Source organism: Mustela nigripes, chromosome 14, assembly GCF_022355385.1.
Source record: "Mustela nigripes isolate SB6536 chromosome 14, MUSNIG.SB6536, whole genome shotgun sequence".
In the NCBI taxonomy this organism is placed as follows: Eukaryota; Metazoa; Chordata; class Mammalia; order Carnivora; family Mustelidae; genus Mustela; species Mustela nigripes.
This window is the reverse complement of record NC_081570.1, coordinates 70,325,850-70,343,997: the sequence shown is the minus strand read 5'-3', so window position 1 is coordinate 70,343,997 and position 18,148 is coordinate 70,325,850. Positions and strand designations below refer to the sequence as shown.

The window sequence follows — 18,148 nt, the reverse complement described above, 5'->3', positions numbered from 1 at the left end:
TGTTTATCATGCTTTCCAGAAGAAAAAGGTAATAACTTTTTCTTTCAGAGTAAAATGAAAATATTGTGACTTATGTATTTTTCTGGGTGATTTCTGACATTTTTTAGGGATTCCACAAATGCAGCTTTTTCTTCCACTTAATATTTAGTATTTTTTTAAAAGATTTTATTTATTTATTTGACAGACAGAGATCACAAGTAGGCAGAGAGGCAGGCTGAAAGAGAGAGAGGAAGAAGCAGGCTCCCTGCTGAGCAGAGAGCCCAATCTGGGACTCGATCCCAGGACCCTGGGATCATGACCTGAGCCGAAGGCAGAGGCCCAACCCACCGAGCCACCCAGGCGCCCTATTTAGTATTATTTTTATATAGTTTTTATGGTTATAAAAAATACATGACATAAAATTTACTGTTAGCCATTTTTAAGTACAGTTGGTAGTGCTAAATATAATTACTTTGTTGTGAAACAGATCTTCAGAACTTTCTCATCTTAAAAATCTAAAATTTTATACTCATTTAACAACCTTCATTTCCCCTCCCCAAGTCCCTGGTTTTTATGAATTTTTTTTCTTTTTTTTTATGAATTTTACTACTTCTAGGTACATCATATAAATGAAATCATACAGTATTTGTCTTTTTGTGATTGATTTATTTCGCTTAATGTAATGCCTTAAGGTTCATCCATTTTGTAGTATATGTGAGGATCGCCCTCTTTTTTATTTTATTTTATTTTTTTAAAAGATTTTATTTATTTATTCGACAGAGATCACAGGTAGGCAGAGAGGCAGGCAGAGAGAGAGACACGGGAAGCAGGCTCCCTGCTGAACAGAGATTGCTGATGCGGGGCTCTATCCCAGGACTCTGAGACTATGACCTGAGCCGAAGGCAGAGGCTTAACCCACTGAGCCACCCAGGTGCCCCTGCCCTCTCTTTTAAAGCTTAATAATGTTCCATTGTATATGTAGACCACATTTTGTTTATACATTCATCTGTCAGTGGACAGTTGGGGTTGCTTTCACCTTTTTGTCACTGAAAATAGTGCTGCTATGAACATAATTGTGCAAATATCTCCCTGAGGCCCTGCTTTCAATTCTTTTAGATGTATACCCAGAAGTAGATTACTGGATCACAGGGTTGTTCTATTTTTAAATTTTTGGAAAACTTTCATATTGTTTTCCATAGCGGTTGCACTATTTTACATTCCCAACAGTGTGTAAGGATTCTAATTTTTCCACACACACACCAGCACTGGTTATTGATTAATTAATTGATTAATTGTTCTATTGTAGTCATCCTAATGGGTATGAGGTGGATATCTCATTGCGATTTTGATTTGCTTTGCTCTAATGATTAGTGCTATTGAACATCTTTTCATGTGCCTGTCAGCTGTTTGTATATCATCTTTGGAGAAATGTCTACTTAGGTTCTTTCTCCATTTTTTAAAAATTTGGTTATTGGATTTTTGTTTGTTTGTTTGTTTTTAAGTTGTTGGAGTTCTTTCTATATTCTGGATATTAACTCCTTATCAGATATATGATTTTCTCCTACTCCATAGTTTGCCTTTGAACACTATTGATTGTGTCCTTTGATGTACAAAAATATTTGTTTACTATAGTCCCATTTTTCTTTTTTTGCTTTTGTTGCCTATGTAGCATTGATTACTTTTAGCATTTTAAAATTGTATTCACAGAATTGTTCCAAGTTGCTGTTTACTAATTCTTTCCTACCTTATACTTTAAAGCATACATGATTATTTTTGAGATTATGGAATTATGATGACTAGTGTAATTATTCAACAAATTAAACTGAATTTTTAAAGAATTTTTTTTTGAGGAGTCACTTTTTAAAATGTCCAGTGTGAGAATTTAGTTGCTTTAATTTAAGCATATGTTAATAGGAATTGTGTTAAACCTGTACAACAATTTAGGGAGACTTGACTTATTTACTATGTTCATTCTTCCAATCTGTAAACATGGAATGTCTTCAGGATTTAGGTCTTGATTTTTTTAATTAGCAATTTATAATTTTCATTATACAGATATTACCCATGTTTTGTTAGAATTTTTTTTTTAAAGATCTTACCCATTTATTTGTCAGGAGAAAGAGAGTAAGAGAGAACATGGGTGAGCACAAGTAGGGGACCAACAGGCAGAGGGAAAAGCAGTATTCCTGCTGAGCAAGAAGCCTAGATGCCTAACTCTGTTCTAGGCCCCTGGGATCAGGACCTGAGCCAAAGACAGATGCTTAATCAACTGAGCCACCCAGGAGTCCCTTTGTTAGAATAGCCTAATTATTTCATTTTGTTTGAAGTAACTGTAAATGACATTCATTTTAATTTGTTTCCATTTGTTTGTTGTCAATACATAAAAATGCAGTTGGTTTCCATGTATTGATCTTGTATCCTGAAACCTTACTGAAGGCACATTTTGGATCTAGGATTGTAGAGCATTTGAGAATTTTTTTTTTTTTCTTTATCATCTGCAAACCAAGACTCTTTCTTTCTTTTCAGTCTGTTAAAATTAAAGTACATCTTTAATTGTTTTTCTTGCCTTATTGCATGTGCTAGAAAATCTAGTATTGCCAAATAAGAATGGTGAGAGTGGACATCCCCGCCTTGTTCCTGATCTTAAAGGAAAATTATTTGGTCTTTTACTGTTGAGCATGATGTTGACTGTAGGCTTTTTGTAGATGTTCTTTATTAGGTTGGGAAGATTCCCCTTCTGATTCTCGTGTACTGATACTTTTTATCCTGAATGAAAGTTGAATTACATCAGATTTATTTTTGCATTAATTGATGTGAACGTACGACTTTTTCCTTATCCTCTTGATATGGTGGAGTACACTGATTAATTTTTGAATATTGAATTAACCTTGCACACATGGATTAAATCCTTTTTGGTCATATAAACACATCACACACACACACACATAATGTTGCATTTGATTTGCTAAAATTTTATTAAAGGTTTTTGCATTTAGGTTCATGAGGGATAATAGTTGTAGTTTCCTTTCTGTTGTGCTTTCTTTATTTGGGTCTGCTTATTAGAATACTACCAGCCTCATGTGCTACTAAGAAACTACAATTCATTGAATTTGGGTGTTGTTTTAAATCCAAATATCCATAATTACCTGAGCAGGCTATTAAAATGCTTCTTTTTCCACTACATATCTCTGTGCAGCCAAATTTTTCATGTACTTCCAACAAAAACAACTTCTCAGAATATATGCAGAAGTGGATATGAGAATCTGCTCTATGAAGCAAGACGTTAAAGAGATTTTAAAAAGTACAAAGCACTTGGGGCACCTGGGTGGCTCAGTCTTTGAGTGTTTGCCTTTAGCTCAGGTCATGATCCTCGGATTGAGCCCCACATTGGGCTCCCTGCTCAGCTGGAAGTCTGCTTCTCCCACTCTCTCTGCCTGTGCTTGTGTTCTCTCTCTCTTGCTGTGTCTGTCTCTGTCAAATAAAAAAAATAAAATCTTAAAAAAAATAAAAGTACAAAGCACCACTCATTTCTCTCTTTCTTTCTGTTCTTTCTTTCTTTCTTTTTTTTTTAAACATATAGTTATTTAAAAATAAAATGTTTCTTGGGGCTCCTGAGTGGCTCAGTGAAGTAAGCCTCTGCCTTCGGCTCATGTCATGGTTTCAGGGTCCTGGAATTGAGCCCTGCATTGGGCTCTCTGCTCAGCAGGGAGCCTGCTTCCTCCTCTCTCTCTGCCTGCCTCTCTGCCTGCTTGTGATCTCTGTCAAATAAATAAATAAAATCTTTTAAAAAATGTTTTTATTGATACACAAATGGTTTTCAGCATATATCAATTTTAGTTTCTAGTAGGGTAAATATTAGTAGATATAACCTACCAAAACTAAAAGTCAAAATTTACAGAGTGTGAAGAGTTCCAGTACCAACGAATTAGACTCACTACCAAGACAACCAAGACAAGGAGAAAAGTAAAGCCAAAGGCATGGGTATGTGCCTCTCCCACTGGCATTGATTTAACCAAGTTGTTCCATGTGTTTGTTTTCCTTTTTCTCTACTAAGACTTATAACTAAAGATGCTTTTTCCTCCACGATGACTCATCAATATGTATTCCTTTCCCCAAGGGTAAATATGATAAAAAGACCAATAGAACCTTACAATGTAATCTTTGTGCAATGAAATCCCTCAAAATTATCTGCATTCTAACTTTAATAAATCCACATATAGAATTATAATGTTAATTCTGTGATTGCTTATGCAAGGAAGAAGTAATTTAAAGTGTTTTGTCAAGAATTGACTCAAAGATAGTATAGGAGATATTTGAATTATTGTCTTTGATTTTGATTATTATAAATGGTTTTTCATTTGTACTTTTCCCTAGTACTTTATTGAATATAATTTATTTATTGTATAATGTATAATTTGGAGAGTTTTTGCAAGATTTTGCAAAATAACATTTGAAGATACATAGTTCATAATAGGATGAACGTATGAGATTTTTGAATCTGAGAATATCAATGAAAAATAAAATAAGATGAAAGGAGCTAGGAGAAACATTAGCTCATAAAATCCATGTTTGAAATCCTGTATGTGTATTAGAGCTGGGCACACACTTAATTTTGAGTTTTCTAATTTCCAGGCAAAGAGGAAAACATGAAAAATGTGATGATTGAAAAGCTCATCCATGAGAAAAACAAACCAGTTGCCCAAGAGGAACAAAGCTGTTCCTGTTATGAATCCAGAATGAATTTTTTCCTATAGTTTCCTTAAAAGTGGATTCAGTATAGTGTAATACAGTTTCCTCAATACTCTTACACCTAAAGTTAGCAGGATTCATTGGGCCATTTTTCATAATGTCCTTCATCTAGGCCCATGATGTGGCTTTGTGTCTTTGGGGGGAAATAACCTCTTGAGATCTGATTATTTTCTTCTCTAACCTGAGAATAACATCTATCTTGGTAAAGATTGTATGTGCTCAATAAATAACTATTCTTTTTCTTAAAGCAGTTCTGTTAGGGTGGCTGTGGTGTGGGCCCGGCACATAGTCTCTGATAAGCTGGCTTCATTCAGGAATGGACATTATAGTGTCTCAAAGAATGAAAGTTCTGCATATCTTTTAGGAATTCCTTCATGCATATTATTTTGAGGGGCAATGCATTTGAGGCTTTATTCCCTCAAATTAATTTGTTTTCAGTCAAGTAAAGAATCCCATGATTTGAGAGTCTGCTGTGTTGAATGACGGGATCTTATCAAATTTCTGTTACCTAACTAGAAGGCTGTTGCAGATCTGCACTAAAGGAACTACCCTAGGCTAGTTTTAAAACTTCCTCCAAAGTCAGTTTTGCACCACAGAAGTGGGTGATGGAAGTCCCAAACTTATGATGCAGAATGTGGCTTCAAATGCTTATTTAAGGCGGCACTGTCTTCTTTACAATTAAAAGACATGGAACTACCACTTCCACCTTTCTTGTAGAGAAACATAATTTTTTTTTCTTCAGACCAAATTATTTTTTCTTCAGTGTTTTTAAAACCATCAGTCAAGTCTTTATAGAAGGAGGCTATCTGGGAGGCCCCAGATTGTTGGGGTCTGGTAAATTCTCACTTAGTAAAAGTTGAATTAGGCCCTAGATTTTTTTGAACAGAGCAATAACATTAATTTGTAGTAATTTTGCAAACATTCCGGAAGGTTCATTTTCTTCCTTAGTAGTCTTTTAAAGTCAACTATCAAAACAACGTAAATCAGTGTTTGATTTTTTAAAATCTTTTGAGTCCTTATTAGAGTAGAATTTTCTTTCAGTAGTAATCCCTTGAGAATGCCTTAAGCAAGTCCTACAGTTCCTATCCATTTTCCACATCATTAAAAGCCTTCTGGGGTGACTCATGAGGACGAACTCAGATTTCACTGTGGTTGTCTGCAGTGGCTAGAGCACACTCCCTTCTCTCTGCTTCAGTGAAAAGCCCAGATCTTTCTTGTCCAAACTAATTTAGTAGGTTCAGAGTCAGAGTCAGTTAGGTACTTTTAATATGTGTTGAACTAATGAATGAATTAGGATCAAGTTTATATCCTAGCCCCCTTAACTATTTTGAAATTATAGGCAACTAATTTGATAATAACATAGCCAAATGTCTTTCACATGAGAAATTTCCATTTTTATGACTGCCAGATTAGAATGTCCAGGTTTTAATAAAGGCTCATTTGTTTATAATATATACATAATATAATTCTACTAATTATATAATTATTAGATATTAATAATTAATAATACATAGTATTATATGTTAAATAAAATAAATTTTAGTTCTCATTTACTTCACCTTCTACAAATATGAAAACACCTCTTGTTTTATTGGAATGCTTTCTGGTATACTTTTGATTTAAACCGATCCTTAAAAAATGAGTTATAAAATGAATTAGAAAAGCCAATTATAAAAATATTGAAAGATTAAAGATTAGATTTATACCACCTACTTATTAATATTGCTTTCATGATTGGATTTGTAGTTTCTCATAGGAAAGCTGTTTGATTTTTGGCAAAGAGCATTTCTTCTCTACGATCTATAAGATCTCCAGTATACCATTTTAAAGAGTGATTAAGGTGAGCAACCTTTCCTTTCTTTTCTTTTTTCTCATTTCTTTTCTTCTTTTCCTTTCTCTTTCTTTTCCTCTTTTCTCCTTCCTTCCTTCCTTGCTTCCTTCCTTCCTTCACTTACCTGTCTCATTTGAGTTTCGGATATGGTTCTGGTTTAGGGTCCCTTGGTTGGGTTGCATTCTTTAATTCGTGGATTCTTAGCTGAGGAGTCAGCTAAATGGAATGGAAAGCTGAGAAAGGAGAGCTGCTTTGGTTCATATAGGCCTCCTGGGCACATTTGTAACTCAATCTCCCTTTCTGACTGGTGTCTGCATCGTTTTTTATCCTGATGGCCCACTTAAGCAGTTGCCTCAGACTCCGTAATAGATAAAGGGATATTTTAACTCTATGATGTTTAGATATGTAGTTGGTAGGTGAGATAAATAGTATATAAAATCTAATGCACTGAAATGAAGAAAATAAGAAATTCATTGTTTTGTTATAGGCTACCTAGAGCGAGTTACATTTAAAGTTAGAACTTGAATATTTAGTGTAGTATAGGTGAAATAGTCACATATAGGTGAAAATAGTCACACCTTGTTTCACACGTAGGTGAAACAAGTCACATAAAGTTTGTTACAGAAAACAAGCTTTCCTTGTTAAGGAAAACAAACAATTCATTGTTTTGTTATAGGCTATCTAGAGGGAGTTATGTTTAAAGTGTGAACTTAAGTATTTAGCATAGTATAGGTGAAATAGTCACATAACTCTTTTTATTGGAATTAGATGACTGAGGAAAACATTGTTGTATTGTAAAAACATGCCTAAGTTGTCCAGTCTTGGGACCATGGTATGGCTTTGGAAATTATTAATTGTACCCTACCTCTTTTTCTGGTCCCAAAGTACCACATTTGAGTTAAGATTCAAATGTAGCAAGTTTTTAGTAATGTCTACATAGAGTCCTTCTGTCTGTGCTCCAAGAGGAAATACTTGGCTTGTTACCAGTTCTTTACCCTCTTTGGGCATCACCAGAGCTGTGGATGCTGCAGCCTGTTTCTTCCTAAGATGAATCAGCGATGCTGTCTACCAGTCAGCTCCAACCATGGCTGGCTGTTGACTCTAATAGATGGGCCCATAATGTTATGTGAAGCTGCATAATGTAGAAGGTCATAGAACCATTGAATTGGGGCCAAAAATTTGAAACAAAGAAATGGTATGTGGTTTTCTTTTTCACATTTTAAGATTGCATAAATTTGTAACTATAAAATTTAAAGGTTAACTTTTCAGAAAGACTGGCAGTTTTCAGACTGCAGAAAGACTGAATTTTTCACATAGATTACTGAAATAGATTTTATGGAGCATGCTCTCTGGCTTTCTTCCAATTTTAGTTTTCATTTCTGTTCTATTATAACTTTAACTTTCTTCTAATGTTAAATAAATTTTAGTTCTAGTTTATATAAATTTATATGGTTTTTTTCTGTAGCTACTTGGAACTTACTAGATATAGTGGATGATATCTGTTAAGTCTTAATTATTCAGATTATTATGATAATATTTGACTTTTGGCTGGCCAGGAATATAAGATAGTAAACTCATATGTTTTTATATTTGTATATTTATACTTATATATGTGTATATATAATATTTATTTTTAAAGTACCTTCTTGAATGATTAAATAGTCCCAACATTTCAAAGACTTAAAATGCCTTTATTTAAATGAATATAGATGATGAAAACTTTGATGGGATTAAGAATTTAAGATCAAGAGAATAGATTTTTTTGGTTCTTTTGGATTTGCATTTTAGCAAATTTTTTTTCAATTATCATTCATAAAATGGAAACAAATCACAACTTATTTAGCACATTTTATTTGGTAAGTACTCAGTAAATTTATTTAATTTAATAGCGAGTGTAGCAATAGGAATTGGAGAAGGTGATTTAATATTAGAATAAGATAAGAGAGTAGGCTGGTAAAAAAAAAAAGTAGGCTGGTAAAAGCAATGTAAACCAAACCAATAGCCCTAATTTCAAAGTTTGTCTTCTTTCTTGTTTGATATAGGCTTTGGCACAGAAAACTATCATCTAGACTAGGTGTGGATAAGCCAGATGTTAAAGTAACTCTAGTGCTAATTTGTGATTATTCAGGAAGATAGAAGATGTGATTCATTCTTAATTTATATTTTGTATCATCAGAATTTCATGAATAAAATAATAGAGACTTGCTGTCCCTAATTGTTAAAAAAAAAACAAACAAACAAAACTAAGCTGTGCTATGTATCAGGCTCTTGTTATACTTTTTCTATTACATGCAATATAGTTTGGCAATGTTTCATTTTTATCTATTCTATTATTTAATTAAAAAATGCTATTGAATCTCACTGAATTGATTTCATGACCTTCTGTGGGTCAAGGTTTGTTTTTGAAAGCAAAACAAAAACAAAATCCTGTACCAGAGTTCAGAATTCATAAGGAGACCCCTTTAATACCACTGTGCAGATTTGCAAAACAACTAGTTGATTTTTTTTCTCAGCAGAATTTGAAGATTGTAAGAAACAGACTGATGGCCTTAGGATATTTACAACTCAGAAGGCAACATATTATAGTGGGAAGGTTTTGAGAGTTGAACAGATCTAGGTCTTTGGAAAGTTACTGTATCTCTCTGAGTCTCAGTTTCCTGTTTTGTAAAATAGAAGTAATAATACAGTCTCTGAGGACCATGGAGACCAAGAAAAATCAAGGGAATCCCACCTCAGGTTTAGCCTTAGCATAGGTACAGCCATCTTAGCTCCGGCAGCCATCTCAGACTCGTGTGCCCAAGGGCGGAACTTTCCACTACTTTACTTTAGTTCCAGGAAGCCCCATCCTACTTTAGTTCTAAGGACCCCCACCCTACTTTAGTTCCAGGAAGCCCCACCCTGCTTTGGTAACAGGAACCCATAAATACCCATGCCTTAACTAAGCTCGGGGTCCAAGTCCCTACTCACTGTGTCGGGTATACTTGGACCCAAGCTTAAGCTTATCGAATAAACCCTCCTGTGATTGCATCAGTGTTGGCTCTTTGGTGGTCTCTCGGACGCGAAAACTCGGGCACAACAAGGACTAAATAAAATAACATATCTATTTAAACAGCAGTTCTCAAACTTGGCTGTATATTTAAATCACATGCAAGCATTAACAAGTTTTTGTGCCCAGGCTGCATTCCAAACCAATTAAATTGGAATGTTTGGGGCTGGGACCCATCCATCAGTATTTTTTTTTTTTTCCTTTTGAGACTTAATGTTTCCTGAATAGCAACTCTCCATATGCCCTTTCCTTCATGTCTTAGCAGCTACCATTTCACCTGTGTTTCCGTTTGTTTGGCTTTTTTAAATACCTCATAAAGATGGTATGATGCAATGTTTGTCCTTAGGTGACTGGTTTATTTCACCTAACATAATGTCCTCAGAGTTCATTTGTATTGTCATATATGAGCAAGATTTCTTTCCTTTTTAAAGCTGAATAATATTCCATCTATATGTATACACCACATTCTTTTATCCACTCACTCATCCACTGATGGACCTTTAGGTTGTTTCCACATCTTGGCTTTTGTGAATCATGCTGCAGTGAACATGGGAGTGCAAGTACCTCTTTGTTGTAACCCTGATTTATTATATAACTTGGATTTAACTTATTTTAGATATATATTCAGAAGTGGGACTGCTGGGTCATAGGGTAGTTCTCTTTTTAACTTTCTGAGGATTCTCCATACTGTTTTTCACAGTAGTTGTACCATTGTATATACCAATGACATCATGCAAGAATTCCAACTTTTCTTCATCCTCACCAACAGCAGCTGTCTTTTGTTTCTGTTTTTTATAATAGCCATTTCAGTAGGTATGAGGTGATAATCTCTTTGTGGCTTTCATTTTCATGTCTCTAATAATTAGTGATGTAGAACATCTTTTCATACACCTGTTAGCCATTTGCTTGTCTTCCTTGGAGAAATGTCTATTCAAGTCCTTTGCTTGCTTGCTTATTTATTTATTTATATTTAAATTTTAGTGTACCTACACTGTATTGGTTTCTGAAGTAGAATTCAGTGATTCATCACACCACCCAGTGCTCATGACAACAAGTGCCCTTTTTATTTATTTTTGCTATTGAGTTGAAGGAGTTTCTTATATATTTGGATATTAGCCCATTTTAGATATGTGGTTTGCAAATATTTTCTCTCATTCTGTAGGTTGTTTTTCACTTTTTTAAAATTAATTTTAATTTTAATAAATTTTTAAATTTTAATTTTAAATTTAAATTAATTGTTCCATTCTATAAATATGGGATGTCTTTCCATTTATTTGTCTATTTTAACTTCTTTCACAATGTTTTGTAGTTTGCAGTCTTTCACATCCTTACTTAAGTTTATTCCTAAGTATTTTATAGGCATTGATATTTTTTAAAGCTCCTCTGGTGCAGTCTATGTTGAAATGCCTAATCATAAAGGCTGTAGTGCAATGTGTGGATCTTGTAGTGCAAGATGTTTGGATCATGTCTGGTTTCCTTGGTTAATAATATCAACATTTATGATTTCTTTATAAAGATTTTATTCATTTATTTGACAGAGAGAGAGAGACAGCAAGAGAGAAAACACAAGCAGGGGAAGTGGGAGAGGGAGAAGCAGGCTTCCCACTGAGCATGGAGCCTGATGCAGGACTTGATCCCAGGACCCTGATGTTTAACAACTGAGCCATCCAGGAACCCCAACAATTATGATTTTAAATCACTAACTTTTTTGTGGCGCTTACTGTGTTTTAGGCAATGTGATCAACACTTTTCATATCATATAGAAAACACTGTGCTTTGTTTTTGTTACTATTCTGTCAAATAATAAAATACCATATAGCTAACATAAAAAGGGAGAGCACTTGCTTATTAGGGAGGAAATGGCTACTTTTATCATCAGGAGCTCAGTTACCCAGGTAATTATTTCAATGAGTTATGGAGTTAGCTTTCATTGAACTGCCTCAATCATATAGACTGAATACTTTAAAGTCATTTTAAATTACAGTATAAACTTTACATAATGACTTGCAGGGCAGGTATAATAGATTAATTTGTTACAGATAAATACCTCCAATATGTAACAATCCTAATTTTAGCAGAAGTATATTGATACTATGTAGTAGATGATATCTGATATATATTTTCTAGATTTCCCAAAGGAGTGAGTGTTAACCTATAAATGCTTCTTCCATGTTATCATTCACTTGACACCAAAATCCGTTAGGCTTAATGTCATGATGACAAGAACATTTTTCATGTTTGTTAACAAGGTCTCTATTTTCCATTTTATGAAGTAGGTATATTTAGGAATCTGCTGGTATGTTTCTTGTTATTGTTTTGATTTTGGTCTTAGAAAGTATACTTATTATATTTATTTTACAATGTAATTTTCTATAGTAACTGGTTTAAAAAGAACATCTAAATTACTGATTTATTTCAAATATATAATTTACTCATCTTCTTTGCATTTATATAAATTTCCTCATTCTTTTTTTTTTTTTTTAAAGATTTTCTTTATTTATTTGACAGATCAGAAGTAGGCAGAGAGGTAGGCAGAGACTTTAACCCACTGAACCACCCAGGCTCCCCTAAAATTTACTCATTCTTGTTTGCTTCTTGTTTTTCAATAAGCCTTTATAATGGTGACTAAGAAAGCATTTTTTTAAAAACTGTACTTGTAAACCACCTCCCCCAAAAAGGAAGCATTCTTTTTTCATGGGTGTATGTGTTTTTTATGTTTTGCACATCTTCAAATAACAACAAACCATGTCTTCTGTCCAGTAAATAGATTTATTTATTTATTTAAAAGATTTTATTTATTTATTTGACAGAGAGACATCACAAGTAGACTGAGAGGCAGACAGAGAGAGAGGGGGAAGCAGGCTCCCTGCTGAGCAGAGAGCTTGATGCAGGGCTCGATCCTAGAACCCTGGGATCATGACCTGAGCTGAAGGCAAAGGCTTTAACCCATTGAGCCACCCAGGGGCCCCAGTAAATAGATTTGTAAATTGCTAAATCAACTTTGCTTAGATGAAATATATGCTCTTCTTATTGACCTAATTTTTTCCTTTATGCATTTTCTTTTGCCCTATTATTAAATTAATAATAAATTTTAATGTTTAATAATATTTAATTTATTATTTATATAATAAATTAAATTTGTGGGATGCCTATAGCCTTAAACTTAAATGAGTTAATAGATGTAAAGTTCTTAGAGTAGTGCCTGGTGCTTATTAAGCATTTAGTACATGTTATTTATGGTCCAGTGCCAGTGACTTACAAAAATGCTAACACAAAAGTGTACTATGGTAGATCCAAATATTTGCAAAGGAAATTAAAGAACTTAAGTTTTGTGACTAAGAATAAAAGTTGCTATTCCTGCTTGTCAGTGCACTTGAAAATGAAACGCTTGGTAAACCAATAGGCATTATATACTCAAAGTTAAAATTAGGTATTTAATGTTGAAGTGTCTGATTCTGGGAGGGGAAATTAATTTTTTGAGACTTTACAAATAATTTAGTTTAAAAAGCTTTGCTATTAAGAATATTAAGAAAATTGGGAGTGCCTGGGTGGCTCAGTGGGTTAAGCCTCTGCCTTAGGCTTGGGTCATGGTCTTGGGGTCCTGGGATCGAGCCTGCATTGGGCTCTGCTCAGCAGAGAGCCTGGTCCCCCCTCCCCCTCCTGCCTTGCTGCCTACTTGTAATTTCTATCTGTCAAATAAATAAAATCTTAAAAAAAAAAAGAGTATTAAGAAAATTGAAGAATTTTAAGCCCAAAGAAGTGCTTAATCCTTTACATTGTTAGCCTTTGTAGACACAAGATTAAATTTACTCAAAAGCAATAGAACAGTATGGGGGGTAAAATATTAATAGAGAGTGAAAGAACATTTTCTGAATGTAGGTCTTGAATGAAGGATTGTTTCTAAGGCATTAGAATATGGTAAAATCCAAGCTAGGAATAATTGACTTGGATTGGATTCTAGAATTTGTGAGAAGTAGCTAAACCATTGAGTTGAGTTTTACAAAGACTGACATGTGTTGTCAATGTGATTATCTGCCTTGTCGTCTTTTTCTGCTGTCATCATTCTCAAAATCTCCTTTGACATTGTGGAACTGTAAGGATCTCTTGTGATTGAAAATTGAAATATAGAATGTGTCACACAGATAGGTTTTTAGGACAGCATTGTTAGAGGCCATGTGATTTACTTAGGATTAATGACTAAGCATATTGCAAGGAGGTTAGTGAAATCTTACTTTCTTTCCCATGTGACTGAAAAAGCTGGCTGGATTTTGCTGGGAAGGATAAACTTTCAATCCTTCCCTCCCATCTTCTTCCTTTCACTTTCCTTCCTTACTCGTTTTCTTTCTTCTTCCTTCTCCTTATAAAAAATTAACTGTATCCTTTGAAAAACTTTTTCATATAAATATAGTATTTTTTTTAAAGATTTTATTTATTTATTTGACAGGCAGAGATCACAAGTAGGCAGAGAGGCAGGCAGAGAGAGAGAGGAGGAAGCAGGCTCCCTGCTGAGCAGAGAGCCCAGTGCGGGGGCTCAATCCCAGGATCATGACCTGAGCTGAAGGCAGAGGCTTTAACCCACCGAGCCACCCGGGCGCCCCATAAATATAGTATTTTATACACTTTTCCCCCATTCCCTTTTACTATGAGTTTGAGATATGTTAAAATGATCCTGGTAAAGTATAAGCCAGGGCATTGTTGGTCATTACCATACAACTACGTATTGTTTAAGGTGCTGTGCTATGTCTTCCCATCACCTTTATTGATTTCTAAAATGAAAATAGTGCTTGTAGAGAATTTACCCTGGAGAGCAGTCGTGGTAGGAGATATTTGGTGAATCTGAGTGTGGATTGCATTATAGGGATAAAATTGGGGCCTGGTGTGAGGAAGTAGAGGGATCAAGTTTTTAAAAAAGCAGTGAACTTGGCGTTGGATCTGTGTTCTAGCTATAGCTGATACCTTGTATGGCATTGAGCAGGTTAACTTCTTAAATATGAACTTCTTCATTTGTTACATGAGAAAAATAAATAGTCCTATTAAATTGGTCTTATAGTACTGTGAAGGGCAAAGAGAGTAAGAGAATGAATGCCTGAGTAAAACTGTTCTTTGCACATAAATGGAAGGATATGAGTCTTACCACTTACAGCAGTGTAATTTCATCTATTCATATGCAAAATGAGAACGACAATAGTACTAGTCTCAAAGTGTTTTTTAAGTATTATATGAGATAATCTACATAAAGCATTTAACATAGTGCTTGGCACAGAGCAAGTATTCATTCATTCATTCACTTACTCAACAAATATTTACTGAGTGTTAGTCATGTCCCAGGTGCTCTTCTGGGTTCTCGGAATACACCTGTGAGCAAAATCAATCCAAGTCCCTGTTCTTTGCAAGTTTTTAGGCCAATGAGATAGAATTAATTAAAAATAAATATATAATTGCTACAGTAAGTGCTATGAAGGAAAGGTACGTGAGGCTGTGAGAGTAATGTCAGGAAAGGTGGGCTCTAACTAGGCAAAGGCCAGGGACAGATCGGGGTTGGATTCTGTCAGAAAGAATAGCATTATAAAGTCTACGTAGTGGGTCTATGCAGTGGGTGGTTATGACACAGAGAGTGACAGAAAAAGTAGCTGAGAATCGGGCTGGAAAGATAAGCAGACTGGTAGACAATATCTGTTAGGGGTTCCATCAGGGAAGCAGAATCACTAAGAGTGATATGGAAAAGACATTTATGATAGGAATGAGAAGTTTATAGAGGGCTTGTATCTTCTATCTGGTGGTGGTCAGCAGGGTTAGCAGTTAGAAGGGACAGCTGAGATGAACTAGATCCCACTAGGATTAATTGGAGCCTGTAGGAATGAAACTAGAGCCTATGCCTGACTCTTACCCTCTCCAGTCTTGACGGTGGGGGTGACTTCCAGAAATAGCTGATGTTCTTTGCCAAGAGCTTCACATATGCCTGGTCCAGGGAAGCTGGATGTGTTAGGATTCAGAAACCTGAAGATCTGGCAAGGAGCTGGAGTAACTGCAAGCTCAGTGGCTTCCTATCTCAACAGGGGAGCAAACAAATCATTGTCAAAATGTACAAGCAAACAGAGCATGGTGCCTTATACTGACCTTCAGAGCACAGTGTCTGTTGCTTTACTTGTGCCTTCAAAATTGCATGCAGATTTCTTTTTGGCTAAATAACCTGGAACTAATTTCTAGGAAATATTGTTAGCTTAGTTAAATTGACTAGTACCAAGGGCTTTTTTTTGAAAGGTCTTTCTTGGTCATGAGTGGGCTTTTGAATTTTATCAGATGAGAATTGAAAAGCTATCAAAGGAGTTTAAGCCAGCTAGGGTAGTTGGGGGAAGGAGATGGGAAAGTAACACAACTGATTTGTGATTAGATTTGCATTTTTTTAAATTGAGGTGTAGTTGACATAGTCTTAGATTAGTTTCAGGTATACAATACAGTGATTTGACAACTTTATATATTATGCTCTTCTCACAAGTGTATGTCACTATACAATGCTATTACATTACTATTGATTATATTCCTTATGCTATATCTTTCATCCCCATGACCTACTCAGTCCATAACTGGAAGCCTGTATCTCCCACTTCCTTTCACTCCTTTTTTGCTCACCTCCGTCCCCTCCCCTGTGGCAACCACTATTTGTTCACTGTATTTATGGGTCTGTTTCTACTCTGTTCATTTGTTTTGTTTTTTAGATACCACATATAAGTGAAATCATTTGGTGTTTGTCTTTCTCTGTCTGACTTATTTCACTTTGCTCAATACTTTCTAGCTCCATCCATACTGTTGCAAATAGCAACATTTCATTCTTTTTTTTATGGCTGAGTAATATTCGATTGTGCGCTCACACACACACACAAACACACACACACACATTTTTTGAATCTATATGTGGAAAGCGGATTGCAGGGGACTAAGCGTGGGTATCAGTACCTCTATTAGGAACCGAGTGTGGTACAAGTGAGAGACTGATGGCAGCTAGGAGTAGATGTGGAGGTTAAGGGAATGGTGACAAGTAGATGGATTCCAGAGATACTCAGAGGATAAAGAAAATAGGATAGAGATGGAATTACTAGGAGTTGAAAAGAGGAAGGTGCCAAGATCATGAGTTTGGTTTGGATATTTTGGGTTTGTGGTGGCACTGAGAGTATCCAGGTGTAAGTGTTCAGTAAGCAGTATGATATTAACATTAGTCATGGTTATAGTTGTAGATGTATAAGTAGTAGTTGTTAATATTACAGTTGACTTGGTTTCTGGGAGCCTGACATCATTTCTTATTTTTTATTGGTACTCAGTGCACTGCTCATTTCCTAGCATAGAATAGGACTAATTTAAAAAAAATAATAATTTATTTATTTTAGAGAGGGTTAGGGGTGGAGAGGTAGAGGGAGAGAGAGTCTTAAGCAGACTCCGCACTGATCTTGGAACCCAGTATAGGGCTTCATCTGATGACCCTGAGATCATGACCCGAGCCAAAACCAAGAGTCAGATGCTTAACTGACTGGGCCACCTGGGTGCCCTAGGACTAATTTTTTTTTATATCCCTCCTTTGCTCATCCACTGCATATTGACATAATCACACATTTTATACTCTTTTCTGAGGGGTAACCTTTCGACTTCTGTTAATTCTATCTTTTCTTGACTCCTAGAGGACACTCATTGAGGGGTCCGTAAACTTTTCTGTGTGTGGTCAGATGTTTTCTATTATAGCTATTCAATCCTGCCTTTTGAGGGCAAAAACAGTCTTAGACTGGGATTGTCTATGTTCCACTAAATCTTTATTTATAAAATAAGTAGTGGGCTGGATTTGGTGTGTACACTGTAGTTGGACCCTTGTGCGTAACCCATTAGGCATTTTGTTTCTCTTATGTTTTTAATTATCTTTAACCTACTGGCTCTGAAACATTTTTTACTATCATATTCCTCTTCACCAAAACAACAACAACAACAAAATAAAGAAAACCCAAATCTTTCCTTTAGATCTTCTTTCCATTAAACTTCGTGCCATCTTCCCCCGCCTCCCCTCGTTACTTTTTGAAGGTCATCTCTTCCTCCTATCTAGTAAACTAGTAGTAATCTTTTTCTGTGGCTGTCTGCAAAATAATCACAATTCCACTTTCCTAATGAAATGACTACTTCTTAGTCTTTTTCTTTTTGGATCTTTCCTTCCTTTACTTGTATCTTTGTGGAAGTCTTGTTCTCCCTTGAATTCTGTGACCCTGGAGTCTCCTGCTATTTCTGATGGTTATATATTACTACCTTTTTTTAAAATGAAGCTCACACACACACACACACACACACACACACACACACTATGTAACATATAGAATAAACTGCATACATCTTAAGGGTACAGCTCGATGGATTTTTAAGTATGTATACATTTTTGTAAACATCACCTAGGTCAAGATATAGAACATTTCCAGAACCCCAAAATGTTCCTTCATGACTATTCTCACTTAGTGATCCCTGATCCTGCCTAGCAGTGACCTTTATTTTGACTTATATCACATTAAATTTAG

At 35.2% G+C, this 18,148-nt stretch overlaps 1 protein-coding gene across 4 annotated transcripts in view; it reads left to right on the top strand.

The window, feature by feature from the left end:
* Window positions 1-18,148, top strand: part of TTLL7 (tubulin tyrosine ligase like 7) — a 145,786-nt gene that overhangs the window by 8,350 nt on the left and 119,288 nt on the right. Inside the window, exon 2 of one of the 4 annotated variants that reach the window (XM_059375248.1) lies at window positions 6,475-6,568. The exons of the other annotated variants lie outside the window; for them this stretch is intronic. The gene's annotated coding sequence lies outside the window, so the exon portion shown is untranslated. The remainder of the gene's footprint in view (window positions 1-6,474; window positions 6,569-18,148) is intronic. 4 annotated transcript variants of the gene reach the window in all.